A 12,500-nucleotide genomic window follows, 5' to 3' on the forward strand; every position below is an offset into this window, starting at 1 on the left:
GTTGGTGATCTCAGTTCTTGAATAACAGGTTAGTCCTTCACAACCGTATTCTCAAATATTCTTGAGATTCAGAACTTGGACACAAAATTGGAGCCACGCCTTTCAAAACTTGTCTCTGTACGGTAACTGCATTACACCTTAGACCTATGTTCTTACCTAAGTGTGTTTATACAAACTTTTGTTTTGACAAGGAATAGAAATTATTGCGGGGAAGTTTGATCTAGTTGCTTCATACTAATGGAGAATAGAAGGTAAAATTCATACAATATACAGTAATACCTGAGGACTCCTGAGCCTTGGCTACAGTGATGTTTGCTGAGTAGAATCGTCTGACGCAAGTCAAAAATCTGTACAGTATGTCACTGTAAGAAAAGGAGTTAAACTTCTTAATTTTTCAAGCAGTCACCCAGCACTTGTTCAATTGTGGAAACCGAAATCAATTCAGAGAATTTCCTTAACCCTGTTCCGCTACATCGACGACAATTCCTGTGGATTTTATTTCGTTATGGGGCCGTCATCATAGCCAAGGAACTAAAACATTTCCTACGAACTTCTCTTCTGTGATGGCCCATTCCAAAGCTCTTATTCTCACCAACAATTGGCGATTTAATTCATCTTAGCGTTCATGATCGAATGGTTTCCGCCGTTTCTTTTTCAGATAAGCAACCTTTTGTTATGAAAAGATGTCCCGCCCCTTCCGCACTGGGTGACGCTTGTTTTTTCGCTGTGGCTGCCGTCAGGTGATTCCATTCACCTCCGTGACGCCTTCTCGATAGCAAAGGTGTTTTGTTACAAAACATGTGAACGTGGAAGAGAAACTCCCTCATTGTGAAAAAAAAAAAATATATATATATATATATATATATGTGTATATATATATATATATATATATATATATATATATATATATATATATATATATATATATATATATATATGTATATATATATATATACTAACAGCCGTTACCCACGACAAAAAGAAGACGTTTTCCTTAAGACAAACATAAAAGTTTCTGATGAATCACGACCATGGTATACCGAACCAGCGCAAATTACATTTTGATAGTGCAGCAGAAGAAAACGCTTTGTCTTGTCGGATAATGCAAAGAAATATATTATTATATTATGGTTGGGAATCGGGTGTGGGGAAAGAGAGAACAAGAAAAATCTAATGCGCGATATATATATATATATATATATATATATATATATATATATATATGTATATATATATATATATATTTATGTATATATATATATGTATATATATACTAACAAACGTTACCCACGACCAAAGAAGACGTTTTCCTTAAGACAAACATCAAAGTAGTATTCTGATGAATCATAACCATGGTATACCGAACCAGCGTAAATTACATTTTGATATTACAGCAGAAGAAAACGCTTTGTCTTGTCGGATAATGCAAAGAAATGTTATTATGTATATTATAGTTGGAAATCGGGAGTGGGGAAAGAGAGAACAAGAAAAATCTAATGCGCGATATATATATATATATATATATATATATATATATATATATATATATATATATGTATATATATATATGTATATATATACTAACAGACGTTACCCACGACCAAAGAAGACGTTTTCCATAAGACAAACATCAAAGTAGTATTCTGATGAATCACGACCTTGGTTACCGAACCAGCGCAAATTACATTTTGATATTGCAGCAGAAGAAAACGCTTTGTCTTGTCGGAAAATGCAAAGAAATGAATTATGTATATTATGGTTGGAAATCGGGAGTGGGGAAAGAGAGAACAAGAAAAATCTATTGCGCGAACCAACATTGGGGCACATTCACTTGCTTGTTGTGATCAATGACCAGACACGGAGAGGCGGACAAGTGCACTCATTCCCACCGGCCGCCACCTCCGGGATTGTCTTAGGCCCTGTTCACACCAGCGGTTTGAACCGCGCGGAAACCGTGGAGCTGCCGCATAGTCAAGGGAAAAACTTCGTGGTTGTGTGTGAACGCCTCCATCGACTTACTTTGTAATTGAGCTGCTAGTGTGAACAGGGCTTCAGGCTCCGTCCACACGTATTGACTTTTCGCCGCGCGCCGTCCACGGCACGGCGTCGTGCTTTCTCAAATAACCATGGTCGTGACGTGTGAAAGCGTTCACAGACACTTATGGTTATTAGGGAGCACGAGGTCGTGTCGTGGACGCCGCACGGCGAAAAGTCGATACGTATGAAACGATCTAGCGCGACTTGCGTATGGTCGAAAATGAGTGTGATACATTGCAGCAGCGTCTTGAGACACGAGGCTGGTTGGCCACATCTGTACGTGGGTGGACGGTGTTCTCGGGAACGAAAATTCAATTCCTATGAATTCTAAAACTTTCTTGCTGCGAGCAGAGGCGGGGGGGGGGGGAGGCTCCTCGGCTGAATAAAATCGCCTGGCGACAGCCAAGACTATTGTGTCGTCAGTAGCAATTAAATGACTAGATATTGTACAAATGTAGCTTTGTTAACAAATTGATGTTTTTCTGCACAGAAGTTACCGGGGATAAACCGTATTATCTGTAAGATTATACACATCCAGTGTAATCTATAGACTAAAGCGGGCCCTACACGATCAATATTATTGCGCAATATTCAGTATTGTACAGTATTATTGACGGTGTAGGGATGATATTGAAGAATGACACAATGTATTGAAGACCTCAAATGTACAGACGAAACATTGTGCATCTTCTATACCATCCCTACATTCTCAATAATACTGTAAAATACGGAATATTGCGCAATAATATTGATCGTGTAGGGCACGCTTTAACAACGATCACTGGGTGCTCAAGTTCTAGGCCAGGGGTGGGCAACCCTTCTAAGCGAGCGTGCCAACATCGGCTAATCTTTGATGCAGAAAGTTTCTCCTGTGCAAACCGAATTTGTTGAGGACATACTATCAACTTTCTACGAATTGAAACAAAATTGAGCGAAGAAGTTGACGATTCATCTCTCGCACTCGTTATAGACAAATTGGTTTTATAGATCAGAAATTAAATAACAATGTTATTGGTTCCTGCAATTTTGTATTGAATAGTTTTCGTAGAGAAATTGTCTAGAAGCGACAAAATAGACTTGATTTCCATGAAAATATATGTGGCGAGTGAGGTATCAATTTTACAAATTTAGAAAATCGATAACACAGTCATTATTCATTTCCGAAGACTTGTTAAAAAAAAAAAACAATCTTAGAAAAAAGAAAAAATCTTCTTGAAAAAATCCAACACGCTAGAAGCCACTCTCCTATGCTTATCTCATTCTTACTTATTGTCATTTATTCATTTACTCGTTTATCTATATTCTTTTATTTTATTGATATATATTAACTTGTTGATCTATTTTATTTTATTATATATTCATTTATTAATGTATTTATGTACCTATTTATTTAATTATTCATCTAATAATTTATCTATTTAATTCATTAATATCTTATTAATATATTTATTCATCTATCGTTCTATCCATTTATTTATTTTTAATTTACTTATTCATCTATTTATTTTATTTATTCATTATTTTATTCAATTAATTAATCTATTTACTTCCTACTTTATTTATTTATTTTTCATTTTATCAACTTTTTATTTATTTACTTATTCTATTCTCACTACTACCAGTTGAGGAGCTAATTTGGGCCAAAGTTGGACCTCAGTCGATCAAGATATCCCGTTTTGGGTCGCACACCGACGCAACCAATTACATAAAACCAGTTATTTACGATGCCACAACCAGTTGCATTGCGACTGATACACTGGTTTTTAAGGTGTTGTATATGTTGTGATTTGATTGGTCACCAAAGTTATCAATTGATAGGTAACATCCAGTAAAAAAAAATACGGCAGCTCGCACGCACCGACATAAGCAGTTGCTTACGAGGCTTCAATCAGTTGCTTACGACGCCGCAACCAGTTGCTTACGACGCCGCAACCAGTTGCTTACGACGCCGCAACCAATTGCACTGCGACTGACTCATTGGATTCTAAGGCAGATGCAACAGCATCTGCCGTGACATGACTGGCCAACAAAGTTATCAAACAACACCTTCACTATCAAAAGTGTTGGCCGTCAGAACAAAAACAAGTGTCACTCATTACGGTGGGTGTTAGACACAGGTGCAGCACCTGTTTTCGACAGACGACATCAATTCAATGAGGTACATTAAAAGGATCTGGGACTGAATGATTTTCAGAGTGAATTGACAAGCAGCTCTGGTCTCCAAACCACAAAGACCTCACGTCCGGGTGCTGTAAACGTTATGTTCTCTGTAGACGCCGAGAGCCTGTGGGGTTATCACACTGGGCTATTTTTCCTCCGACATCCCACCTCCAACCTCCATTTGAATAACTAGAATATGAATTCGTTTACAGAAATCTAGCCTTCTCTAAGAACATTTCAACAGTATGTCTAACATTCATAAAGGTTTATAATCTCTTAGTTCATCATTCAGCTTTGCTATATATGACGAAAAGATAACTTGATATTTGGAGATTTGAACAAAAATTTGTAATCGAAGTCGTTTTTACTCAAACGAACTCTCAACGGTCGGTGCTGGTGAAGTCCGTGGAAGCCCAGTGTGATAACCCCTTTAGCAAAGTAAAAGCTTGTGGAAGACCGGGTGAGGCAGAGACGCACAGAGGTAGATTGGGGTAGTCACACACACACGCACACGCATACACACACACACACACACACACACACACACACACACACACACACACACACACACACACACACACACGAAAAGAAGCTAAAGAAGGACAGTTACAGAAGAAACTTGAAAAAGAAGAGCTTCCCACATAGAATGATTGATGTCTGAAACAAACTAAACGGAGAAACAGTGAGTGCCAGAAATATACAAGATTTTAAGAATAAACTGGATGCGGAAAGATACGAGAACGGGTTACTACGAGCATAGCTGTCATCCCGTAAAATACAACTAGGTAAATACAACTAGGTAAACACACACACACACACACACACACACACACACACACACATACACACACACACATACACACACACACTCTCTCTCGGTGGCGCGGTTGGTAGAGTCCCCGACTGTCACTACGGCGGTCCGGGTTCGAATCCTGCCCAGGGCTGAAATGATTTCAGTATCGTTGCGCTCCGAGTCGTTACTCGAGGAGTTGGGTGTGTGTGTGCGTGTAAAGTCACAGCATTACCTATAGATCGGTCATACGAGCTCTGAGTTCTCTTCCGGGAGGGAAATAGCTGTCGATCACGAGTCCAGCACGTGATCCAAAAACCAAGGTGAATACACACACGCACACACGGCGCGGTTGGTAGAATCCCTGACTGTCACTACGGCGGTCCGGGTTCGAATCCTGCCCATGGCTAAAATAATTTCAGTATCGCTGCGTTTCGAGTTGTTACTCTAACTCTCGTGGGCGGGGAGTTGGGTGTGTGTGCGCGTGTAAGGTCACAGCATTACCCATTGATCGGTCATACGAGCTCTGAGCTCTCTTCCGGGAGGGAAATAGCTGTCGATCACGAGTCCAGCACGTGATCCAAAAAGACCAAGGTGAATACGCGCGCGCACGCACACACGCACACACACACACACACACACACACACACACACACACAAGCAGAGACAGGGAGGAGAAAGAAGTGAGAGAGGATATTCAGAGTATTGAGTAGCAAAGAAGATTACATTGAGGCAGTCATACAAAATAACGATTAGCAAATAGACAGGCACAGACAGGAGGGCAGACAAGCAGACAGACACATACATACATACATACAGACGGACAGACAGATAGACAGACAGATGTGCAGCGAAACGGGGAGAGAAACGAAATATGCAAGACAGATGGGCGGGCGAAGGAAGAGATATCATGCCGGTGTAAAACTGAAATTGAGTTTTCGCGAATTCAAAATTGTTCGCTGATGTGTTGAACGAAAAAAATAGAAGGCGAAGGCAAGATTTGGCGGAACGTCTCGGAGAAAGAAGAGTAATAGCTGTTTAATCCGTGAACGAAAGTGGGTGGAAGAATTCTCTCCCTTGCCCTCTCTTTCTCTTTCTCTTTCTCTCTCTGCCGAATAATATAATCTGTCAGCAGACAGAACAAAAATGTAAGTCGTGGATGGCAGTAAAAGGATTTATCGTTTTTTTTTTTTTTTAATCCACAAAATTTGGGGACGGGGTGTAGGAAACCAAGACACCTCCCCCCTCCTCCTACACCGTCGTCTGAATGAGTCTCACGGCCGCGACCAGAACACACGTAGAAAATGTCCGTAAGCAGTGAAAAATCGAAGCGACACAGGCCAAGTCTTAATTTGAAGTATAAAGTCATGCACCAATGCACCGAAAACAAGAATGATTAAGAAATGATGAGGACGTGGAGCATAGATAAGAAACGACTAAAGAGTTAGAGATGACAGATGCAGCTGAAAAAAAATCTGAAAGGGATAATGGAAAAAAACATGAAAATTAAAACGAAGGAATGAAAAGGCAGTCATTAAATCTAAGAGAGAGAGAGAGAGAGAGAGAGAGAGAGAGAGAGAGAGAGAGAGAGAGAGAGAGAGAGAGAGAGAGAGAGAGAGAGAGAGAGAGAGAGAGAGAGATAGAGAGAGAGATAGATAGGTAGATAGATAGATAGATAGATAGATAGATAAGAGAGAGAGAGAGAGAGAGAGAGAGAGAGAGAACGGGAGAGACGGACGCCACAAGTCGATGAAATAATGAGCGATAGGTTCAGAACAAAATGGCTGCAAAATACTATGTGTATCAAGATCCGGAGAAAGCCTTTGACAAGGTATCTCACAAAAATTAGCATTGAGGAGTTAATTGTAAGGCAGAAGATCAAAAGGAAGACAAAGGTTTAGATGGAGGGCTGGGATTAAGAGAGAACCGAGGGAGGTGGGTCTGGAAGATGAGGATGTAGAGGTTAGAGCCTTCTGGCGACAACCAGGGACTAAGGTGAAGAAAATTTTGCTTATATATATATATATATATATATATATATATATATATATATTTAAATATGTATATATATATGTGTATATATATGTAGATATGTATATAAATGTGTATACACACACACACACACACACACACACACACACACACACACATATATATATATATATATATATATATATATATATATATATATATTGGCACGTTCTTGGTGTGAGTAGTGTAATGTGGTTATGCTGTGTCACGCCCTTGTGTGAATAATTTTAAGGCACGCCTTGCGTGAATATAATTTGTATCATGTTTCCCTAATGTATATGTATATAAATAGACTTGATATGTTTAATCATTGCGCAATACCAGTCTGTTGGAGCTCGTCCTTTACGTAATTTTAAGGCACGCCTTGCGTGAATATGTTATAATTTGTATTATGTTTCCCTAATGTATATGTATACACATATACTTGATATGTTTAATCATTGCGCAATACCAGTCTGTTGGAGCTCGTCCTTTACGTATGATAACAGATAAAGCCAAGCGAAAAACATTCCTAATTTGGCGGGAAAAGCTCGCTCTGTTTTCCCATTGGCTGAAGATATTCAAACTACCTACTTTGGATACGTTTTGCCATGTTTCAAAAGTCGGCTCCCATTCATAAATTATAAAAGGCAATGCAGAGGACAACCGAGGCAGAGAGTCAATAGAGAAGGGAAGCAAAGAGACTACGGAGAGGGATTACAAAAAAGAAAGAGAAGAAAAGAAAAGAAGCTGAAGTCCAGGTCCCATCTAAATCTACGTAGAATTTCTCTACGATCGTTGATTTACGACAACTCCTCTAAACAAGTGCTTTAAACCACAACCACAGCCCGTCTCCAAAACAGTGTGTTCAGCCTTCGTTATTCGAATTTTAACGGACACTCTCCAGATTGCTGCTTGACTACGAGCGAAGCGACTTTGTTATTTTCTATATTTAAGAAACCCACCACTACCAGAAGTTATTGTTCACCTCAAACCACCTATTCGTCCTCTCCTTCCCACCGTGACCGTTGGAGCGACCATCAGCAACCGATCTCAAGAATCGTCTACACCCTAATCAAGACTTCGTTTCGTCCACCTGGTCATATGTGTAACTTAAGCCTTCAACAAATTGGTAATATATTCATATTGTTTCTTGCCATATGTCCTATGTTATTATTACTTTATGTTCATTTATGTTTTATGTGTTATTTTTGTTAGTGTAAAATGTTTAATTTTAACGAAGAGTTTAATTATTCTGCCTGAACTCTGTCATTTGTCCGAACTGCGCACGACCTTAACTTTTTTTTTCTTTCTTGTGTCGGGAATAGGTGAGTCGTGACATATTTATATATATATATATATATATATATATATATATATATATATATATACACATTATATATGTGTATGTATATATATGTGTACATATACACTAAAAACCCACTGTTGATTGGATTAAGAAAAGAAAAGAGATAACAATTTCCGTATATTTCGATCACTGGCTGAAGAGGATCACAGTCAGTGATTGAAACATACGGAAATCGTTATTTCCTTTCTTTTCTTAATCCAATCAACAGTGGGTTTTTAGTGTATTTACTAATGTGTTACGACATTACTTGGCATATGTACATATGTATAAGTAAATATATGTATACATCTTTAGAAGCTCTGCCAAGGGATTCGAACCCTGACCTGTGCGTGCATAACATATATATATATATATATATATATATATTTATATAATGTTAATCATATTATGTATGTGTATATACATATATACATACATGCATATATATATATATATATTTATATCTATATATATATATACATATATATATATATATATATATATATATATGAATATATAAATATATATATATATATATATATAGATATATATATATATATATATATATATATATCTCGGAAATTTTTTTTCTTATAGAAAGAAATATCTGAAGCAAAAATTAATTTCTAAGGATTGGTGTGTTTATTTTCTCTGCCTCCAGCAGTAATTACTGACTGAATATTAGAAAATGATAAACATTTCTTTACCTACTGAAGACACATCGGATAACACCAACGGGTGTCACTACGTCGCTTGAAAAGGCCCCTTCACACTACGCTGGTGTCCTTGTGTTATCTGTTATGGTTAACGTTTCCAGATGATTTTATTTATGTGACGGAAAACTCCCCACTCCTAGTGATTAAATCATTTCGCATTTAAGCCTCTCACGAATGTCGTCATCTTGTATATTGAGGCCGGCTCACGTTCGAGGGAAATCCTTTAATTCCCTTAAAAATAATTTAATTCCCTAAAAAAATCCCTTCATTCCCTAGAAATGTCAGGCTTGCTGTGTCTTTCAGGTGCCAAACTTCTTTTTATAATGCGTTTGCTAACAAATAATCTTTGTATCACTCATCATGTTACTTAATCATGTCATAAACAAAATATATCACAAAATGTTTGCTGTATTTTCTATTTTATAATATAACATCTTCGTATGAGGCTTAGACTACATGTTTTATGCAGTTTTAGGGTTTTCAGTAGCCAAGTCACTCGGCATTCTGCAATAACTGGGTACTAGTCTACAATCAGAAAAGAATGGTGATCACTTTTAACTACTCCGTTCTGTTACTACCCTCATTTCTCTCCTTTGCCTCTGTGAATTCATCTCTTCGGTGTGATGTTGTCACCAGTTATAGAAGCGCTGGTTATTGCTAAAAAAATATACCTAGTAGTGGACGAATAACTCGTGTAGTTTTCTTGCTTCATATGCCAGCCATAACACATTTTCACACTGTCAGTAATATTTTATCACACTTCATGTGCCGTATTGATGCACATATCTACTAAGATCAATGAAACCATCATCTCTTACTCTTCGTTTCTCTACGCACTAAACGAGAAACTTCTGCCGTGTAAAACACAACACGAGCTGCATCTTTTACCTCTCGTACAGGTTTCGCCACCGCAAGACGCACAAAAACAGACCAATCGATCACTGACCCACAGACCGACGCAACCCACCTGGGCTAACGACGAACACACGGAGGCAACTGACGAGGCTTACTAGTCGCTCACTGAAGCACGGGAGGAGAGATATCTGTATCATTCACTTGAAAAACACCCAACTCGTTCAGTCAACACCCACACAGGCGAGAGACGTGATTCTGTTGCACATGTGGCGATCGTTCTGTACTACACTCGTTGTGGATGCTGCGAGTGTTGCCTGTGTTGCATGCGGTGAAGTTGTTATCGTTGTTGTATTAGCGGAAGCTTGCGATCGTCCACTATGACGCCGCAGAATAATTAAGGGTGACATCATCGCTAAACAAAGTATGCAAGAGAACAAAGCCATGTGTAAATTAAAAGTGTATATTCCGCTTAAAATGAGTGAAACCATAGGAAGTACAAAAGTATACTGCAAACAAGTCTTCGGTCGGTAGACGTGTATTGACGAAAAAAACTTACTCCTGTCTGCTGACCTAATGACAGCTGTCAAATTACTGACACAGTTTCGCTTTGTGAGAGACATAAGTCATTTTTCGCAGACGAATCTTGAAAAACCTTACTGTGTGTGAATAAACCCAGCATAACGAGCATAAAAATAACAGACGTACATACACAAATAGAGAGTGGATTCGTAACACAAATGAATGAGCTAACATCCACACACACCTGATAATACCCACAGCGTACACACAAACACACACACACACACACACACACACACACACACACACACACACACACACACACACACACACACACACACACACACGTATACATACACACACACGCACACACGTACCCACACACACACGTACCCACACACACACACACACACACACACACACACACACACACACACACACACACACACACACACACACACACACACACACACACACACACACACACACATACACACGTACACACGTACCCACACACACACACACACACGTACCCACACACACACACACACACACACACACACACACACACACACACACACACACACACACACACACACACACACACACACACACACACACACACACACACACACACACACTTCGTGGCGCAGTTGGTAGAGTTCCCGGCTGCCACTACGGAGGTCCGGGTTTGAATCCCGTCCAGGGCTGAAATAATTTCAGTATCGCTGCGCTGCGGGTTGTTACTCCAACTCTCGTGGGCGGGGAGTTGGGTGAGTGTGTGCATGTAAGGTCACAGCATTATCCATAGGTCGGTCATATACGGTGCTCTGAGCTCTCTTCCGAAAGGGAATAGCTGTCGATCACGAGTCCAACACGTGATCCAAAGACCATGGAGAATGGTAAATCACACGCGCGCGCGCGCACTTACACACTAGCTCACTCTCCTCCCATACAAGAAGCCGAGCATATTGAGCGGAATACACCCATGGCTATTATGTGAAGAATGGATATGCTTCTACAGCAATCACCTACATACTCTAGTTCTAGAATTTGTGATTTTTTCATGTAGTTAAAATACTATATACATATTGATATGATATATATTGTCTTCAATGTATATACTTTATAAATATATATACTTTAATAATTCAATATATATATTTTGCATCATACTTCAACTGAGCCCGGTCTTTTTTCTCCTCTGGCCTCTTTTCTTTCTTTTATCCCTTCGGCCAACAGGTTTTATTTTCCCGCTCCGGCAGGCTGGTCTTTTTCTCCTTGCTCCCGGTCTTTTCCCTCCTCTCTCCCCAAGCAGGCCGGTCCATTTTGTGTTCTGGCCACCGGCCCGCCGGTCTTTTCCCTCCTCCCGCCCCTGGCAGGCCGTTCCTTTCCCTGTTCTCGTCCCTGACCCGTTGGTCTTTTCCCTCCTCCCTCCTCTGGCCAGGTCGGCCCTTTTCGCGTTGTCTCCCTCGGCCCGCCGGTCTTTGCCCTTCTCCCTCCCTCATCAGACCGGTCCTTTTCGTGTTTTGTCCCCGGCGCGCCGGTGGTCTTTTCCCTCCTCCCTCCCCCAGCAGGCCTGATTTTATTTTATTTATTTATTTATTTATTTATTTTTTTGTTTTGTGTTCTCGCCCCCGCCCCGCCGGTGTTTGCCCTCCTCCCTCCCCCAAGAGGACGGTACTTTTTGTGTTCTCGCACCCGGCCCAGCGGTCTTTGACCTCCTCCCCCCTCCCCCGCCAGGCCGATTCTCTTCGTATTCTCGTCCCCGGCCCGCCGGTTTTTTTTCCCCTCCTCCCTCCCCCAGCACGGCGGTCATTTTTGTGTTCATGTTCCATCGTCGGTCTTGTCCTTGCTCTCTCCCCTTACTGAACGGTTCTTTTGGTGTTCTCGCTCCCAAACCGCCGGTCTTTTCCCTCCCCTGTTAGGCTGATCTTTTTCTTCTCACCCTCGTCCGCCCAAAGCTCAAATACTGGAAGTAGGCCTGCCCGGCTGTTTGACAAAATCCGGACTGTGGAGGTCAGTGTATATATCACTGAAGTATCGTGTTTAGGCTGACTCTGAG

General features: G+C 40.2%; 1 protein-coding gene across 1 annotated transcript in view; it reads right to left on the bottom strand.

Annotated features, from left to right (window-relative positions):
* Nucleotides 1-10,045, bottom strand: part of LOC143034926 (dystrophin-like) — a gene marked incomplete at its 3' end in the record, with an annotated part of 191,140 nt that extends 181,095 nt beyond the window's left edge. Inside the window, 1 exon segment of the mRNA XM_076201274.1 lies at nt 10,008-10,045.
* Nucleotides 10,046-12,500: the final 2,455 nt, after the last annotated feature.

The sequence above is a fragment of the Oratosquilla oratoria genome, chromosome 18 (genome assembly GCF_046742065.1).
Source record: "Oratosquilla oratoria isolate Oo_2021 chromosome 18, ASM4674206v1, whole genome shotgun sequence".
In the NCBI taxonomy this organism is placed as follows: domain Eukaryota; kingdom Metazoa; phylum Arthropoda; class Malacostraca; order Stomatopoda; family Squillidae; genus Oratosquilla; species Oratosquilla oratoria.